Raw genomic sequence first — 21,527 nt, 5'->3', positions numbered from 1 at the left:
ATAAATTTACAGAAGTGTTATATTTTTTCCATATTAATACAAGCAAAATATGTCTAGACTTAACATTACAATTCAAATTTAAAATTCATTCAACTTCACTAGATAAACACATATAAATAATACAATTTGTCTTACCTAATAGTATTATAGTATGTATACGTGTAGTACCAATAATATATTACCCGGATACTTTTATTAAGGTTACAACCTTTAAAGTGTATACATTTTATTTTAATATTGTTGTTATTTTAAATTAACACTTACTTAAATATGATTATTGTATCAAATACACCTTTTAAGTAATTATTTATTTTTATAATTACTTGACGATGTTTGTAAATGTCTTCTTTATAAAACCCTTGATGAAGCAAGCATTCATCTCATTTCTAAACTATAACTATTTCGTATGGATAGACCACATTATTCTTTAATGCGCATTCAGAGACCTTTTTTTCATATTGCACATGATTGATTACGAAATAAACACTTCTCAGAGACTCTTTGAGCTTACATACAAGATTTCTACGTTCTACCCTAAGAAATTAGTTTTTCACCGTGAATCTCTTCAAACTGAACAAATATTTTTGATTTATTACTACGGATGCTTTCGTCACGCCACAAGTTAATTTTGAAATAACAAAAAAATAAATCAAATTCGTGTCAATCGTTTGGGAGGTACAATGGCACAGACGTACACTCAAACAAATACACATGTTAAACACTTAACGCTTTCCTCTGGTTGAGCCTAAGGTTAAAAAAGACATATTAATGATATTTTTAAAAGTTAAATGTCGACGAATATGTGTAATGTTCATCAATTTCATCTAATAAAAATCTTATAAATAAAAATGAATTGCCAAAAATGTTTGTCCGAGCATCACTTCAAAGCGGCTGCATCTTTTTTGGCGAAAGTTAAATGTCGACGAATATGTGTAATGTTCATCAATTTCATCTAATAAAAATCTTATAAATAAAAATGAATTGCCAAAAATGTTTGTCCGAGCATCACTTCAAAGCGGCTGCATCTTTTTTGGCTAATTTTGTTGTAGTTGTATTTGTAATTTCAGAACAAGGTTTATAAGAACGAAAACCTTAAAAAAACTCTAGAAACAAACTTCGGGTGATCAAAACTACGCATATATTATAGTTTTAGCCAATGACTAAGAAGATGGCTTTCTGTGAGATTTTTTCAAAGTACCCCCAAATTGTTATTTGAATCGTTTTTATCAAAAGCTGTCAAGACCACAACATTTTTTAACGATTAGTTTTTGAGCTACGGACGACCAAAGGTTTATGACTAGGAAAATGGCTTTCTCTGAAACTTTTTCAAACAGACCCAAAAATGTTCGTCGTATCATTTCGATCAAATGAGCTTACGTCCTCCAAATTTTTTTACGTATAGTTTTCCATGTATAGGCGATCAAACTTACACTATAATTATAGTATACGACTACCGTATTAATAATGATACAACGTACAACACATCAACTAACAAGGCAATACAACACAGCAAAACTATTCAGAAACACACACACATACACAGATGTAACTCACGGTCTTCACATACAGCTCGAAAACAGTTCGTTGTGACCGTGAGAGATTTTGATTATAACGATTCAAAAAAATATCTGGGGGCGGCTTGAAGAGTTTCACAGAAAGCCAATTTCCTATTTTATATTGTGGGGTCCTTTTTAGAATTCAGTATTTACAACCCAAATTCAACTATCAAAAGATTGAATAATTTTACTTCAAATAACAAAGAGTAATCAGATATCAAAGGTCAAAAATACAATAGAGACAAAACACAGGCTCATCTACAATCCATACAGACAATTCAAAACAATACGAATTATATATAGTTGGATACACTATTGGTACTCTATTTGTTCGTATTATTATAGAAGAAAGAGAAGTCGTCTCTAGTTTTTGACACGAAGAATCTAAATGTAGTAAGTTAGTTAAATTATACGTGAGTTGAAGAAGTAAAATGTCCAACTTGTATGTTGTATATTATTTTGACGATGATGAGTTGAAATAACGATGGGGTAGATTTTAGTACTATATTTGGTTAGTCTCAAGCACGTAGCATTCTCTTCTTCTCGTTTATCTAGTATTTACAGAATGTATCAAAACAATATTACATACAAGCTTAAGCATAGCAGACACAATAGTACAGGAAAGTAATATTAGGCGACGTACTTCATGAAGACACAAAGGAACTCTGCCTCTTCGTCTTAGAAGACAAGGGAGGTGAAGAAGGCCTGTGTTTTTAAAATCTTAGCATAAAAATTGTTGCCCCTAAACCCTCTTCTGGGATTGCTTGACCGATGCTTGAAGGCGTTAAAACTAAAAAACCAGACAAAAAATTTAAATTTATTTTCTTTCAACCGCACAAAATTGAATAATTAGAAAATTCTAAGTTTCCCAGTCTGGTGTAAAAGAATCAAAAGTATTGTCTTATTGCCAACCATCACCTATCGAGCAACAAGCGGTTTGAATTTTTACACAGCTCGCTTGTTTCATAGCATGTAAGCTCGCTTAATACTAAAGAAATAAATACCTATCACTGTCTTAATTAACAACAAAATCACTTTGTATTTGCATTTACGCATTATGCAACATTCAGAACCATAATAATACGTAGAGCACCATGTTAACCTCCAGGTCGTTCAAGTTGAGAATAGATGTTGGTTGCCAAACTCGTCTAGTAGGTAGGTAAAAATTGACAACATGCATTTAATTAAGAGATATCCATCTTTCCTTCTTGCTTTTTACAAAGAAAGGGGCCTTATTGGATGTTTTGGTAGCTTGCTATAACCAGATAGTTACTTTGTTGGTGGTTTCTATGAAGATATAATATTAAGTAGACAGAACATAAAGCTGCGGCAGTTGTTGATAGAATATCCTCTGTTCATATGGCATTAACATAGAACATTTAACTGGGCAGAGGCAGAATAAATCGTACAAAAACCGATTAGTGAAGCTAAACCTGCTCCTTCCACACAAATTAGTGAAGCTAAATGCCTCGAAATGTGTTTTTGTAAATTTTCGCCATCACTATAAAAATTAATCTCCATAGTTTTGAGTTGGGAAGGTGGATAATTTTGAAGGACGACTGAATATTCTTGGAACTGAGATTTTCAACAAAAACGATATGGAGACACCTTTTATTGATAACATTGTCATCGTTTAACTTATCCTTAACTTAATAAGTGCAATTTTACAGGTCTTGCTCATAGAAGTTAAGAAATAATTATTACTTGATTTTATACCCCTTGTAGCAGTATAATAAGTATACTACAATAAGTAAAAGTAACAACTGTGTACAATGCTAGCTAGCTAGGACTACTAGCATCTAGCACAAACTGTTGGGTACATGATGGGTAAAGTAGACAGAGTGTATTCGTCTCTTTTATACTGGTATCTAGTATTATATAAGTAATATATAAAACAGAATGACGGGTTGAACAGGAAAACATGAACAAAGAAGCGTTAAAACAACAACCCATTCGTGAAAATAGATAGTGTGAAAATGTACATTGTATATGAGAATTTTCACTCACTGTTTGTTTGGTTTCTGAGTGTTATATTTTCATTAAAACAATGATACAAAATGATACATTCATTTGAGAATAATATTATAAAATATAAATGTAGTTAAAATATCATTTATTTCTTAACAGTAAAAATATCATGCTTCTACATATTTAACAAAAAACCGCAAATCTAGTACGTCGTCTATACATGTGGCTATCTATCATTTGTCACAATTTTTCTTATGAAAACCAAGCCTTTTAAATAAGGTTATATAATTATTATCAAGGATAATAATAAGATCTCTTGTAGATTTCTAAATAAATTATGATTAGCTAATTCATACTGATGATGACTACTTGGAAGTCGAAATTGATCTAGGAAATTGGGACAAAAACCGAAATTTATTTTAAATAATGTGTTTACATTTTTTTTATGACAAAAATAATGTTATATATTCCAGAAACAGGCTTGAACGAGGGGTTTGTTTTAAAGCAGTTTAAATGCATAGCTTATATTAATAAAATTACGCTCCAAACACTTTTTTAAATATTCTAGATCGCTTTATGTTTCTACCTTACGGCGTTAAGACCTTAACCTTTAGAAGAAAAAAAAGTAACTTAAAACCTGTTTTTTTCTTTTTGAGATTAATTAAAAATATATTTAACAAGAAATATGAAGAAGTGTTATTAATATTATTTTTATTATTTTAACTTTATTCGCATCACATTCAAAGATTTTTAGTCCCTTTCAGCACTTTTAAAGTTATAGAACTATTAACTACTTTAGCATTAAAAGTGCTGAAAGGGACTTTTAATCTTTAAATATGATGCGAATAAAGTTAAACTAATAACAATAATATTAATTATACTTCTGAACGTTTTATATTCTTAATACCGCAAGGTTGAAAGACCAAAAGGTCTAGCTCTAGAACATTAAAAAAAAGTCTTAGGAGCGTAATTTTGTTATTAATAAACTATGAATGTAAACTGCTTCAAGGCATACCCTTCCTGCAATTTGTCCATTCACAAATGTTTTACTAGTAAGCAAAATATTCATAAAATTTTAGCGCGCAATAATTGTGTTGATTGTTTTTTTTAAGAAACATGTTTAATTTGTGTTTTAAGGACTCGTAGAAAACAAGGAGCCTATTAATATTTCTAACCATGGAGTATGCAAAGTGATGCAAAATTACTAAATCCTACTTCTGCCCCAATCGGTTTTCCTAGTACAATTTATATATATTACAGCTCCTAAACCCGCCCTTCGCCTTGCACTTTCAATGCAGAAATTCTAGAAGTTTTATTTTGACTACCTCCTTTAAACCGTATTATAATGTTTTTCAAAAGTGTTTCTTAGAGAAAAAACACTATATCACTAAATTAATATTAATCTATTCTAAGACAAATTTCTCAACGTAAACTCTAATGAAATCAGACACAAAAAAATAAATTGAAAAATAAAAAATTCACGAAAAATTATCAAAAAAAAAATTGTCTCCAATATTCACCACCACCACGTTTCGATGTATCCAGCATGTGATTCCAAAACTGAATGCATTTTCTAATATATTCGTGAATAAAACATTTCCTATTTTCTTATTTGTACCTATAAATATAAATATTGATTTAAAAAGAAACAAAGTATAAAATATTTGTGATCCCAATGTTATTTAAAATAAACCATCATATTTCGTGGTGAATACAGAATGTATCAGGAAAAACACTCCATACTTCACAAATGTATTTAAGACGATAAAATGCATGTTTGTTATCCAAATAACCTATGGCGTTAAAATGAATGAATGAATGGGATATAACTCTAAAATATTCCTACAACTGCTTTTATATATCTGTGCAGAAATGTTTTATTACAATTTAAATTATTTGATAAATTAAATTTTTAAGGGAGCAATTTAGCTTAGTATCCTTCTAAAAGCAGTACAAATAAAATCCAATATAACATTACCGAAACTCGATAAGGCAAATAGCTGATTTTTAATCATAGCCCACTTGAGGTGATTGTATTGGGACTTCGCTATTTTAAAATAATTTCTAGTGAATATTCCAACTGATAATAATTCAACCACATAACTCACAGTAAATCAAAACAAAAAAAGATTCATTTTTTTGTTAAAAATATACTCGTATTTTCTTTTTAATTAACGTAAACGTACTTTCCGTGAGAAAGAAAATGTACTTTTCGCTGCATACGGTACACCTACATGGTAGATAATATTACTTATGTCCCAAAAAAAGGATACACTAAAGTGAAAAAATTTTCATACGGTACCTACTGTATGGATTATACGGTATAATTAAATTTTACAAAATTTTTGCTGTAGATGATAAAAAAGTAGACTTTCTTTACTTAATATTTTGTATCTTAGATATTGATTATTGGTTTGTGTCTGTGTTGTTTCACTGTGGCCCGACCATTGTTTCCTTATACCCCAGGGAATGAAATTGATATCGAAGACGTGCCAACAACTTAGGTTGCCAAGGTTCGAAATATATTCTTACACTACGCTTTCTGCGATGAAATTAAAAATTAAGTTTTTTAAACCATTCTAAAAAGTATTTGGTATTATAGAAAAATAAAGCATACAGTTAGGAGGAGATTTTTCCTTCTGCCTCAATTGAGTATAGTTAGCACTCGAACTTCTTTTTGGTACAAGTTTAGACAAACTAATTTTAGAACAAATATATAATGAAAACAAATTTTGTTTAAATTACAACAGTAATTTTGATATGTATATATTTACATTTTGAATACACTCCTGGAGCTTTCTTCGACTCACTCTTTATCCACGTATATACATCGAAAATGTATATTATAATGTGTTTTGATAGATGAAACTTGTGTTAAGGAAAAAAGCTTTTCAATTCTATATAAAAATAAAATTTATTGACACGTTATTATTTGAGAAAAAAAATTTGAGATGAAAACATTTCTTTCATCGATTTTGATACGACATACATACACAATCGCATTATCAAATACACTACACAAATACCCTACACACATATGTAAGAGTGTAAACAGTGTCTCAAACACAATGAAGGATTTTTTTGATAATCAGGATATTTGCCAAATGATAAAAATGTTTCCTAAGAAAAAAAAATGGACAGTATTGACTCGATATTGTGAGATAAAACTTACTTTTATTTTCTACTGAAGTTTTGATGGGATGTGAAAAACTTTGAAATTGTTAAATTTATGCTTGGACCGAACAGATTTGAAAAAGCAACATTCACTTAAATTGGTGCCTGCGGCTTGCCATGGTGAGCAAACTGGTAGAAATCATCACGTAAGGATGTGAAATATACTGTGTGTGTGTGTGTGTGCCATATTCATGGAAACTACTATATGTTCACTTACTTGACACTAAGCAAATTCATTATGTTGGCTGCCAAACGAACAACAATTTATAAACGCTAATTATTTACTAAATTATTACTAAGTTATTATAACTAAGTCAGCTTTAGTATCTCAGTTGGTTAAGGCGTAACCAATTCCGTTCGCGGTATGCCTAAAGTAACGAGTTCGATTCCCGCCGTCAAAACAAAAATTGATTTAATTAGTAGTTGCTTTTGGCTGGTGTAGTGCATGGTATATTCCTGAAAGAGATATCCAGCCTCTGAAAATAATTGAGGAACTGATAAATGAAATAATCAGTGGAAAAAACAGATTACACGTTTTATATAGATTTAGAAAAGTAAGTTAATAACATTGTATATAGGTACAGGTTTCGTAAGGAATTTTGTTCCTAATAGGGGTCTCACGACCGCACAATTTTTTAATTTTGTAATATGAATTACTTTTATTCAGCGCCGGGAAATAAAAATGTAATCATTTTTATCAAAGAGTCAAAATTGTTCAGGCATAGGCACTAAATAAGTTTCAAAGTAAGAAAACGCTGTGTCTCTCTCCCTTGGCAGAACTAAAGTAAAAAGACATAACGTTCAGACATGCCAGTTTTCTACTTAGTTACATAGGTACCTTCGTTGTTCAAAAGGCTAGGATTTTGTTTTCTGCTCAACGTCCTATTTTCACATCTAGTGCAAGCCTCTATGTGATAATTTTTTTGTGAAAAACACTCTTCTTAGCGCATTTGATTTTTTTGAAGTACTTTGTACATTTGTGTTTCTTATGATATTACAGAAGAAAAAAAAATCAACAGAAAAAAGTCGGTAATAATATATTATTTTTAAAAATTTATGTTGCATTATTATCCACCATTTCTGTAGTCCTTTTTTTTTCTCAAACATCACATTTTATGATTGATATGGTGTTATTTTTCAGTCAACACAATGTTTCAACAAATTTTCTTCTCACAAATAATAATAATAATAATAATCACAATAATATTGAAGGAAAATGTTGAGTTTTTACGAATTTATTGACATACATAGATAAATTATTTTATTTATTTATATGCGGGATATACCTTCAAATTATATTGGACTGAGTTAAGTATAAATTTCCAAAGAAATTGTATTATTATATTTTTCCGTTTTTTCCCAAAGAATAATTTGCTGTATTCGTACGGGATATCTGGTAATCCCAGTTTGCTTTTCTCATCGATAAATAGTTATTTTTCTAATGAATTGTTAAAAAATCACCATAACTATTTAGAGTGCAAAACTATTAACGTTCAAGAAGAATTGATTTATTGAGATTTGTAAAAATTTAAAGCATACCACAACTTTTTCAAAATTTACTATGATGAAATATTACTTGCTTAAGAGAATCATATAAAAATTAAGTGAATAAAATTTACAAAAACTGAAGTGTAACGTTTCTTTGTCTTGTTGGTTTCAAACAAGGCATGGTGTATTTGTTTAATAAGCTATTTTGATCAATGCAAAGTTAAATATTAAGTATCAAGTTTTTCGCAGAGTTTGCAGAAATAATGTAAATTATAAGTAGTGGCAGGGAATATTTTTGCCATGGTTTTACCATCTACACTGGTATTTCCTGATACAATAGTCCTGAAACAGTATCAGACTGTACATTACAGACCATAGAAGAGTAAATTTCATTAACTTCAATTATTTCTTCTTTCAAAAAGATTTTTACCAAATATTGATTCCCTATTGAGGTTAAGCCAATTTTTGACTTAATTTTTTCATAAAAATCAGTAAAAATTATTACGGATATGTAAAAAATACAAGTATCTATTTACAATTAATTATAAATTTGATTAATTTAAGGAATTTAATTATATTTGGGATGAAAATATTTTTCCAAAACCTAAATGAGAAAAAATTATTATTAGGGTTGAGCAAATTATTTAGCATTGTAATAATTTTGTGAATGTTATACTAAATAATATTCTGTGAGTATCACAGAGCTTGTGCGCTTATGTAAAGGAAACAAAAAAATTCAATTCAATTTTTCATATTTACCATTTAAATGTGTATGTTTCAACCTTTTGCTTGTAAAATGTAAGCCACAATGGTATTTTATGATAATAATATTACACATCTCATGCTATTTTACCATTTGAATTAAATTAGTAAAGTTATGCTTAGAAGATGCAGTTTTAAAGTACTATATCCATCGTTTTTACTTTTAGCAAATTACCGAAAGAAATGGAGCTATTGCTTTTATACTAATGGTGGAGTTTTGGAAAAATTTCTTCAAATATCCATCGATCTTACCTAATAGATGTCAAAAATGACCATCGTTAAAATTTATATATATACGTTTATGTGTCTGTAAACTCTCTCAGTTGCAATTTAAATTCCCATTTGAATAAAATTTGGTATCAAGAAGGGTTTTGGTATTTGAAAGGTCAAGTTCGTTAATGAAAAAAATCGACCGATAGGGTGGAGGGATGAGCAACGTACAAAATTTTGAATTTTTTCAAAATAAAAATATTTTTGAATTTTATGATCAGTTTTAAACAAAAAAGTACTTTTGTGATTTTTTCTAAGCACTTAGTTTTTGAAATAAAATACATGAAAAATTTAAATTGCAGTATTCGATTTTTAGAAAAAAGTGTTATTTTTCAATCTCTGAGGAATTCACTTAGCTAACGCAGATCCTGCGCTACGAATTTTTTTGAATATTAAAATTTTAACGGTATAGTACAGGCAATAGAGTTAAATATTCATTTCCAGCTTACTTAAAAATTATGTGTAGTATATTAAAATATTATTACAATTATTTGATAGTATGTTAAATAGTAATTTAAATGACTTTGTATTATGGACTGCCAGAAAAAAATTGGAAAAAATAACATCGATATATCGTAATAAAATCAAAATAAAAATTTAAATCGAAATTCGCTTTCCGAACCACGGTATAAATTTATTTTCTCTGCTACTCAACTGAAGTATATCAATTAATCTTTATAAAAAAAACCAGGTAAATATCTCTCCACTTTGTTATGACGTTGATTTCAATTACCTGTTAACTTTAGTTCGAAATGAAATAACTTGTATCAAATTCAAAAATAAAGTGAAACAATAAACAATAATACATTATGAACACTATACTAACTTGTCCTAAAAAACAAATGATGTAGAAACAAGTTTGTACACAAACCAAAAAAATAACGAAAAACTAAAATACGTATAACAATGTTTAAAAATAATTTCATTTCTTTTATGTGCGCAAGTGAAAAATAAATTTCACCACTAAAATTTATAAGAAACAGGAAAATAAATTTGATCGTCATACATAAACCCAATATTATCTGTATCTCAGAGACTAGCTTATATATAGAACATGTACCCATGAAAATACAGAGTGTATCTTAAGTTCAACAGAAAAAAGTATTAGCGGTACGAATTCAATAAGACCTTTCACTTTATTTTGCTGAAATGAGCTTTATTACGTATTTAAAAATTGAAAATGTAGTTTCAAGAATCAAATGTTCCTTGAATCATGCTGTTATTTGTAAACAGATATTTCTATTTACTGGACAGCTTTTGTATTGAAATGAAGGTATTTTAACAGAATGTGGGCAATCTGAAGACTGGCAGAGATTGCCAATGTGGTTTTTTTTCCAATAAACTAAAACTTAAAAAGTTTCGTCAAAAAAAGTAAACAATTTTGATTTATCTGTCCGTTTATTTTCAAGCTGGCAATGGCATATACTCAATGTAACTTATTGGTTATTTCCATAAGTTATTGCCTATATCATACTATCTAAACCTGTTCACGCTTCGTGGTGGTTTGATCAGACTTAAATTATTAAGGAAGTAAATAAAAATAATCTAGAAACTACAGATTTACCGAGAAAACGTTCAAGTTAATATCTTAATTTGCGTTTGTACGACTATTCCGAGAGATGTTTTACCAAGTCTGGAGCAAAAGATATGTAACCATCCATGACGAAAGCAATCATTTTCTACATTCAAATCTCACATTTGCAAATATTGTGCTTTATTGATAGTAATAGCATAGGCGATAGGCGCAGCTATTACCCTGACGACAGTAAAACTAAAAGGGCTGTTTTTTTTCAGGTGTCAGGAGTCCAACTCTAGCGAATTAACTTGCGGCTTGTCACTTGAGGTATCACTAAGGCCTATTGCCCTTCCACAACATTACAGCTACACGAATATTTCTAAGAGTAGGTGCCGTTGGACGTGCGTACAGTAGATATAATAGCACTTGAATGCACGCAATTATATACAGGCAATACAAGGCATTTTAGGTTGTGCAAAATAAAATGGACAACTCTGTATAACATGTTCAGTTATATTACATAACCTTCCATGCAAAATTATATTCAACTTCCATATATAAACACACCTACAGCACACATACACTCATACCCACAAACACATCCTGAAATAGGTATCATTTATAATTTTTCTGTAACATATATACCGCAACCAGTGTACCAAACACAGTGATATCATCCGATGTGTACTGAGTGTTAAAAAATTCAAGAACTTTTATAACTAACCGTAACATATGAGCACGAGTGTAGTGCCTTAAAATTGAAAATCAATTATTTTATAGACTTAAACTTAAGGGGACTATATTCATTAAATTCAATCCATCGTTGGTGCGGAATAAAACTAACTCTTCAAAACTTTCTACTTTTCGATGTACAAGTAAAACATTGTCGTACAAGTTATCATTTAATCAAAAATTTTGTTTTCTTCGTAGACATTCTTCCTCCATGATGTTTCGTGAATGACAAATGTCAACAATCTCAAATTGGCATTATACCAAAAAAAAATCATATTCATTAACTTCAGGATGGATAATGGTGCAATTAAAAATTCCGACCTCTTTGATATGTTCTTGCTAAGTGTTGATAGATTACTTTTAATTTATTGAAAATAATTCCAATAAATCTAGTGTGAATTTATAAATATTATATCTATTATGAGTTTGGTTTTGTTACATTCTGTATGGTGTGTGTTATAAAATAATACTTGATAAAAACCTTCAGCCCTTTCTTGTATGTAGAGGTACTCACTTTTAATGTTTTATTGTTAAAATATAGCTACAAATTTACATAGATATTAATATTATGACTAACCAAAATATAAAAAATAAAATAAATAAAAAACAGACATTTTTTTCATTAGTTTTAGAACATTTTTTACTCCACATCCTTACATACGTACCTACTATGAACGTACAATGAATGAATGATAAAAAAAAACTAAAATTAATTGTTTCTTTTCGTTGTAATAATTTGTTATTTAATGTAATAAAAGGGTATTAGTGCTATTATAGTCTAGGTTATGTTATTATTTTAACAGTAATATGCTTGTTAATTGCAATTATAATTATTTGGCTGCTTGTTCGTTATTATTGTTATTCGTTATATGTAGGGGACAGGATAGTACCAGTGATCAAAATTTATATTTATGTTTTTTTTTAAATATCATTTTTAACCACCGAAATAAACAAAAGGGGGGTTATAAGTTTGACCGCTATTTATGTTTGTGTTTGTAGCATCGTAGCCCCTAAACGGATGACCTGATTTTAATTTTTTGTTTGTTTCATTTGAAAGGTAATTTAAAGGAGAGTGTTCCTAGCTATGTTTTAAGTGTGAGCTTAGAATGGCATATAATTTTAAAACATAAATAATAATTACTATGGAAAGGAATCAGGCTGAATTCATTTCGTATAATTGAAATGGTAAAATAACTAGGTAATTCAAACAATAATTCAAAAGAACAAACTCAAAATATTTCAATTTCAATTAAAATATTTCCAAAAATTTGTCCCAAAATGATAGCTCTCTGAGTATCCTGCTCATTTCGTCTGATGTCCTTGACCATCACTTTAATATTGATTTAAGAAGGAGTGTTATAAGTTTAAAGTGTTTATCTGTGTGTCCGTGTGTTTCTTAGTGGCATCGTAGCCCTTAAACGGTCGAACCGATTTGATTGAGAATATTTTATAGGTAAGTTTCCAAAAATCGGTTTACTAGGAATAAATTGCATTTTCACTTGTTTACATAAAACTATAGTTTTATAGCACTATTATTTGCACACATTATGTGTTTCTTTTGAGAATTTTAATATTATACAGATATCGATTAAATCTTACAACAAGACCATAATATACAATGAATCATTCAATTATTTATCTTGGATCGCAACTCCAACGATAGTAACTAAGACGGTCTCTTGAACGTGTAATGTTAAAAGTCCACTCATAGAACTTCATACAATGTAAATATGTAATTGAAATATTGAAAAATTCCTCTTACGGATATTGTCTTCTTTGAGCGCTCGGATTAATAACAGCGGATTGTATCATGTATCAGTCGAACAGCAGGTTGTTTCATCTAAGGTATACTCTGTGTAAAAAACAATAACGCACACTATATGAATCCGTGCATTTATTGTGACACAGAGTGTCCTTAACAGCCCGTCTTTTCAAATTTTACTTTATGGACATTTTACGTTAGATTTAATACTTAAATATGCCAAAATATGGTGAGTATTATGGTAAATACTTACCAATGCGTTATGATTGTGATAGAGTGTGTTTTAAAACAAAAAACACAGACGTTACAAAACTGTAAGTAAATAAATGAACAGTAAAAGCGAAGCTTTTGACTTTAAACACAAACAAATACTATTTATATTTTATTAGTATAGAAAGTAAACATTATCTCAAGTTAGTTTCTCTCTCATATCTCTTTAGAAAATACTCTTGAGGGGTATAAGGTACATTGTTCTCGGGGTGTAACACACTACCCTTTTATATTTATGCGAAAATAACAATAAAAAAAGGCATTTATATTATTTTTATTTTGTGTTTCTCTGTTTATAACACGCCTGTATGAGCGTTCTACGTATGAATGAAATATAATTTCTCAAATTTGTTGTTTTATCTACTTTACGCCTTGATAACCTAAATTTTACAAATGTTTTGACAATATAACATGAATAATCAAGTAGCATCATGCACTTACTTGATATTTTATAAAATTTGAAAATACGATACGAAATCAAAATTTTAATTGTGTTTGTCATAAGAAATTATATTTTAACGAGTCTAGTACCGTGGATTACTGAGAAAGGTTTTATTTAGAAGACAGCTGGATTAAGTTTACACTTAGGTGATTGTGAGAAAAACAAAAATAGAAAATAGTTTCCATAAAATGACATAGAAAATGTATAGTTCAAGGTGGCTATGAAAATCTGTTCTAGAAGAACGATATTACCTTAGTCTGTCAAAATTGAGGTGACTGTGTGAATAACGAAAATAGAAAATTAAGGTAATGGGCACGCAAATAACAAATCAGTTCTCAAAGAACAGTCATTATCAGCGGAAGTTTTACAACATAGTTTTCAAAGAATTCAGCTAATGGTATACACAATATATTTGGCTAGAGCGGTATTCTTAATTAATATGAAAAACTAAGAAACTTTACACCTGTAAATAAACTAATAAACTATTTTTATTTGTAAAGTGCAGTTTAATTAAAATTGCACACATAAGAAGCCATATCGAGTCGCTAACATAGTGTTTAATAAACAAAACACGCTGTACTATCTTTACTTTATTATTTCTGGCTCAAACACAATACTCCCCAAATAAAACTCAACTTACCGATTGGTGCGAGAATTATTGAATTATTTAAGATATCTTTCCTTGCTTACCTAGAACAAAACCATATGTTTAATAAATAGTAAAAATGAAAGAAATTATATTATTTGATATTATAGTGCTGTAATGGAGGTATTCGTTGTGTGCGTAGTCATGGTAGGGACAATAAAATCGATGCCAGCACTTCCAGTGAAAAATTTTGGCGATAAAGGAGCCTTTTATGGCTAATTTGCAATTATTTACATGTTAATGTTATAGAAAATGTCAAATTAAAATTATTGAAAACACTAATTAATTAAACTTAATGCATTAAAAATTGTGAAAATAAGAAATAATTGCACAAATAATATTTTTCAAATGTAAATTATCATAATAATATAAAATTTTCAGACAATAATATTAAATTTTCAATGTAAGTCATAAATGCAATCCATACAATTATCCATCCATACAATTCTATAATTAAAGTGGTGTATCGTTACCATGGAAACGCCTGCAATAAAACTCACGCACGGTGCGAATACCTGCATGACAGTGATATTTTCCACTAACAATACTAGTACTAAAGTATAAATATCTAATTGTGAGCCTTGTTTATACAGCCTTGAGGTCGGTTGAAGTTCAAAGACTTATCAATATGATTGAGTTAGGAAGTAGCACTGGTTAGAAAAATGTATTATCATTTCATGTACGACAGATTGAAGAAAATGTACATAAATATAGAATTTGTTTAAATACCGCAAGACAGCTGAACCCCGACCATTAAACCTTATTCATAGACTTACAAAATATATAGCAAGTAGTTTATATAAAAGCCACATGGCTCTTAGACCAAACCCATAAACCTACACAATACATTTTATATGTATGTCACATTTAAAGTAAAGTGAATTTATTTATATGACTGAGTTAATTATTCTGTAATGGACTAATGATAAACTAATATCCTATACCATATTTATGTCATTCCCACAATATTTCCTGTTTCCACCTATAAATTTAAATATGGATTGATATAGAGATTGGATGGATATTCAATTTATATCCCTCATACTATTTTCCTTTATCAATACGAAATAAATATTTAACATTCATAAAACAGGATGAACTTTATTGTACAGGGTGTTTTATAATTGAATGTGGATCTCTTTCTGAATAAACTTATCAACACGAATGAAGGAATAGAGGATTCCGAGATATTGCTATTGTAAAAATTGAAAAATCTATCCATTCACATAGCACTAAAAGTCAGTAGGCTTATCAGGCGTGCAGTTGTTTCTATGGAGGGGTGCTAAAAAATTGTAGAAATAACTTTATTTGATAGTTTAGCGTAATTCAAAACTTAAATCATCAGCTATTTTTTTTCGTTACATTTAATTATCAAATTACCTTACTGTCTTGGCTTATCGATGACAATTGTTGATATTTCTTAAAATTTTTACTATAAATTAGCCACCAGCTTTAATAATTTAAGCAGGAAGTGAAAGTATTTGAGTTTGCAAAATGTGTGGACCGCATTTTGTCAATTGATTCTTGCTCAGAAAAGCTTATAAAGTTATATTTTGGATGTTGCCAGAAAGCCAATTGCTCCAATTTTTGTATATTCCTCCCCTCCAGAGAAATAATCAAATACCAATTTTTTGAACCAAGGAAATCTACCCTTGGTTTCTTGGGTTATTTTACGTAAAAAAGACCCTCTGTGATTTTTTCGTGAAGTTTCCCACTTTCAAACTATTGATTTTGAACGCTGAATCATTTGAATGTAATAATGGAGCAGGGAAGTCCACTTATAAGCACAAGTTTGCTTGTTATGGCTCGTAAAAGCACGATGTATCATGCGCTTCTTGATTTAGCTTGAAATGTGTAAGCCATGAATGATTTAATGAATGATTTCAGTTTCTAATCTCATTTCAGGCTAATCGAGATAGGTCCTTTGTGTTCAAATTATTATATTTCTTGAACAAATTAAAATACAATCCAAAAACAAGTTTTCCTATTGTAACGCTTTGAACAGAAATACAGTAAAATGTCCTCTTTTCCCTTAATGATACTCAACGTGGTACTTAAAATAATTCCCTTAAGTTACTATTACACTTGTTTCTATTATTATAATTTCAACATTACTAAACACTCTGTATATTCTTATTATCCAAGTGAAGGAATCAGTATTGACTCTTTCCATATCACAAACATAATATATCATCGACCAGCCAGCCGGCCAACTAAATACATGCTTACACCTACTACACATGGCCATCGATGGTACATGGTACATGGTACAAAAGGTATGATTGTATATGGTTGTTGTTAGTGTATTTGTATTGTATATAATAAAATGAATAATATTGACTAATGAATGAATCGTGTCCGTTATGTGATAATGTCACAACAACACAATAAATATCCTTCATTGGTTCAATACATGTACCATTCATTTGAAAATCATTCATAGAAATCGACGACCGTGTACAGTCAAATGTACGGTTTACTGGCTTTATAGTGGGTGTAAGAAAGTAGGTCAAAAGAACTGTTACGAGTGATCTAGTTTCTACAAAAACACTTTATAGAAGCTTAGCAAAATGTTTCTTCGAATAGTCGCAAAGATGAATTAATGAAAATAGGTCTACAGCTATAAAGTACGTTGTCAAAATAGATTTTGGAATGTTCATAGTATGATGCTAAAACTTAAAATTACAATCTATGCTTAATTAGATTTTTCTCTTTGAAAATACTTTAAAATGATTCAAAAATCTGGCCAGAACGCTAGTGAAGACTGGCAAAATCATATTTCCCTTTCTAAAAGTCAAGCTTTCATTGAGTTTTGACCTTAATAACTCAATGTTTTCATGTGTTGTGTGGCAAGAAATTTCAGCTCTTGTGTCAAATTAAAGTCTTTTGCCATAATAAGGCATGAACTGAATTATGAAAAAACCTCATTTCTTGTCTGGAACAAGATGCTATGAGTTTTGGATTCTTTTTAAGATATTCTTCACTGCGTGATTTGAGATAGGAGAAAAGTTTTCCTATTTAGCTGTTTGAGGTTCCTTGGTTCAATTGGTGAACTAATCGACAAAAAACTCACTAAACAGTCTATTGTAAATTTTAAATTTTTTTCCCTATGTTAATAATATAACTAAACACAGTTTTTTTTTATTGAATATGATTAAATTGAGATAAATTGTAAACATTTAAGTAAAAAGAATATATATATATGAGGAAAAATAAAAATGTTAAACTGAGGTTACGTTTCTGTACCTTAAATATTGTTGTCTTACTAAAATAAAAACTAGACATATGAAAAATTATTTCAAGAATTACATATTTACGTGTTAAAATATTTCCAAATAAAGTAGCCGATGTACATGTTTTCTCTTCGAATCAAAACCAAATAAAATATTTGGAAACGTACTCTAAATTTAAATTATATTCAGAATGTACAATTACATATTAACACATACCTATTATATTCATATACTCTCGAGAGTCTTTGCAGGTATCGCAACTGAGGTGGTCCCGACTACATCATGGAACAGTAAAACAGACATGGATACGATACACGGCATGAGACAATTATGTGTCAACTACCATCACTAATATTGTGTACCATCACTAATATTATCTAATTAATGACCAGAACATAATTAATTAAAGCATATTACCATTATAATCATCATCTCATCTACAAAATAACATTAATACTATATTCTGTACAGCACCGAGACGAGAATAGAAATGTGTACGTTCATTTTATTCCACAAGCAACAGCAACAACAACAACAACAACATTAGTTATTCTAACAATTACAACAACAACGACAACAACAGCAACAAGAACAGCTAAAACTGAACAATAATAATAATGATAATACAATTGACCAATGTCGTTCGTATTTTACATACACTGAAGTGTTTATATGTTTGTACACATGTCCGGGTTTGTTTAGAATTTCCTTATCGTTATCAAAATATACAAATATTTTGTAAATCTATTCTTAAAAAAAGGTAAAAAGTGCAGGTATATGAAAAATTCGGATAATTTTTTCATTATGCACCACATTTTCGTAAAAAGTGTTACAGACATGTAGGCACTATTGTTTACTCTTTTCTGTAGTCACTTGACTCTCTTCTAGTCATAAAGCGTGCAGCTTGATATAAGTTGAGAAAATGGGAAAAATGTAATTATACAGTACTTTTAGATAGCCTTACAATCCACGTAAGCATGGCCAACAGTTCAAATATCTAAAAAGTGAATAGTGGATAGGGAAAGAAATAAAATTAACAAAAATAGCTCTTAAAAAATAATATCGATGATATTCAAAATAAATTGCAGTTAATTATAGTTTAATCATTAACATAATATCAAATTTTGTGAATGCGAGCAATATTTTTTCCCGAATACGGAATTATTTTACTCGTTGTGCACAATTTTCTATGTAAGAAAATATAGCTATTTCCACACATAATGACTTCCAGAAAAAATCTTTTACCTTACCAAATTAAAATCTATTAATCGAATTAAAATTTTCTGTAAAATTGGATTTGTTCAGAGAACAGCTGGAATTCATATATCTGTGCTGCGTATCTTTTTTGAGTTAACGATGCTTTAGGGTCATGTTGACTTCAATAGAAACATCATGTTCCAATAGAAACATTTCCAAAGAAATGGATTTTTAGCTAGCTATCCCAGAGCATGAAAATTGTCCAATCTGATTGTTAAGTGTGATAAAAAACAAATTAATTTGGCATGGAGGGATATTTAATTATAGAAAGTTTTAAATGCTATGTTTTTCATACATTTTTAACCATGTATATATAAAATTTATCAAAATATACTAAGTTTAGTATCAAACACTTAAAAATAATGATCCTACGAACAAAATTTTGGTGTGGGTATTCTTTAAATCACCTGATTAGTTCATTTTCGGTTGTATGTTAATCTGTCTGTCAGACACAACGATAACTTAAATACGCAAAAACATATCTAGCTGAAATTTTGGATCCGTAGGGCCCATCTTGTAAACCGTTAGAGATCGAACAAAAGATTAAATGTAAAAAATGTTCCTTATAAAAAAGTAAACAACTTTTGTTTGAAACATTTTATCTCAAACACCATCGTTTACCCGCGAGTTCGCAAATTAAATTACAAAGCATTATATCGTACGTATACAGGTCCTATTGTATTTAGGTATATACAATAGGTATTTATACTGAGGAAGTAATAGGAAAGATACTCTCATAACTTTGTGTGTAAAAGTGGTTATCTCTCTTTATTTGCATGACGTAAAAAAAACAAACGATTGCGTAATCAACATTGTCTATACATGGTATTTCAACAGTTAACTCAGCCAATTGTTTGGTTTCACTTGTTAATTTTAATTTTTTAACTATTTTATGCTCTCAAAAACAAAAATATCGCTCAAACAAACTGATTATGAAGCTTTCATTATTTACTTATTACAACTACTACGTCTACCACCCATAGAACACGCAGTATGATTATGATTATGATTATTATTATTATGTACATCCCCTAAAGGATCATTAAATTCATAGGTTTGTTGTATAAGCTATGTACATTACGTAAGGACAACGAATAAAATTTACAAATATCATACGTATAACAAACAGTAGGACAGGACAGTTAGGCTTTGGTATGTTCCAGCAATAGTATATATTTAAGTTTATTTGTATGTATGTATATAGGAGTCGTCATTCGGTTGGCCGATCAGTTGATAAGGTCCATTTAAATAATGTCGACTATATATAAAATGTATTCTAGTTATATGACCTAAATAAACTTGTGGAATTCATTATCATTCCTTATAATATGAAATTTATAATTCAAGAATTTTACTTACTATAAAAAAAAAATTTTTTTTCGAATAAAATCAATTTCCTGCATGGATGTTTTTACTTAGTTTGATTGAAACTATCAATGTTAAATTTAAAATATTATTACTTTTTAAATCTGCAGTAAAAACATTTTGTTATTAAAGACATATACAATAATATACTTGTTTTATTTTCCTCCAGTTTTCCTAATTAAATAATTTCTACGCCTCTTTTGTTATTTTTTACCATATCTTGAATAACGCAACGTTTTGCGCAAATCTGAGATCGTTATTACTGTCACGTTACTGTTCACGAGAGAACGAAATAATGACTACGACGTTACACATATGCGTACACATAGACATGATTCTAAAAATTGGTATCAACACATTGTCCTAACTACGAAACGTACTAAACAAGATATATTGAAAATTTCGATTTGAATTCGGAGCCTTTAAATTAAGTACCCTCTGCTGGGAAATTAATAAAGATGTTAGTGGGGTTAAGCTCTCGGTCATCAATTGATAGTGTCATATTTTTTTTAATTAAAAGAAAAAGAAAAAAGAGACAATTTTTATAGTTGCTTATGTAAATTCTTTTAGGTAAAGTACCACTGCAGATTATTTCTTTAGAGTTATAATACGGTCTCTACATTTTGGTTCCGTTTCTGCAGATCTCAAACATGGAATCCGACTTCTTTCGTTTTAACTATAGTATAATTTGGATGATAATGAGGAAGCATTGGTACATGGAAAGATAACGCCGAGGTTTATACAGAGAGATTCCTTTGTTAAATCTAAACGTAATTCACAATTGATTTGAAATTTCTTTGATCTATTCTTTTGTATTAAGGAAGTCATAGCAAGACATCCTTCATATCAAGTTTTAAAATGATAATTATTCGATAATTTATGATAAAATCCCATTTTAATGATCGAATCAACGCTTTTATAAACACAGAAAACACCAGTTTAAAAAAATGTTCATATGACACGAAATCAACTGTAATTATGTACTTTTAAATTAACATTTTAAATACAATATCCTCATGCTTTTAAGTATATTTAATATAAAATAGTAAACTTTTCGCCGCACATTATCATCGAATACATTACATA

This window comes from Chrysoperla carnea, chromosome 2, assembly GCF_905475395.1.
Source record: "Chrysoperla carnea chromosome 2, inChrCarn1.1, whole genome shotgun sequence".
NCBI classification, from domain to species: Eukaryota; Metazoa; Arthropoda; class Insecta; order Neuroptera; family Chrysopidae; genus Chrysoperla; species Chrysoperla carnea.
The sequence above is the reverse complement of the archived record's forward strand: the minus strand, read 5'-3'. Positions refer to the sequence as shown.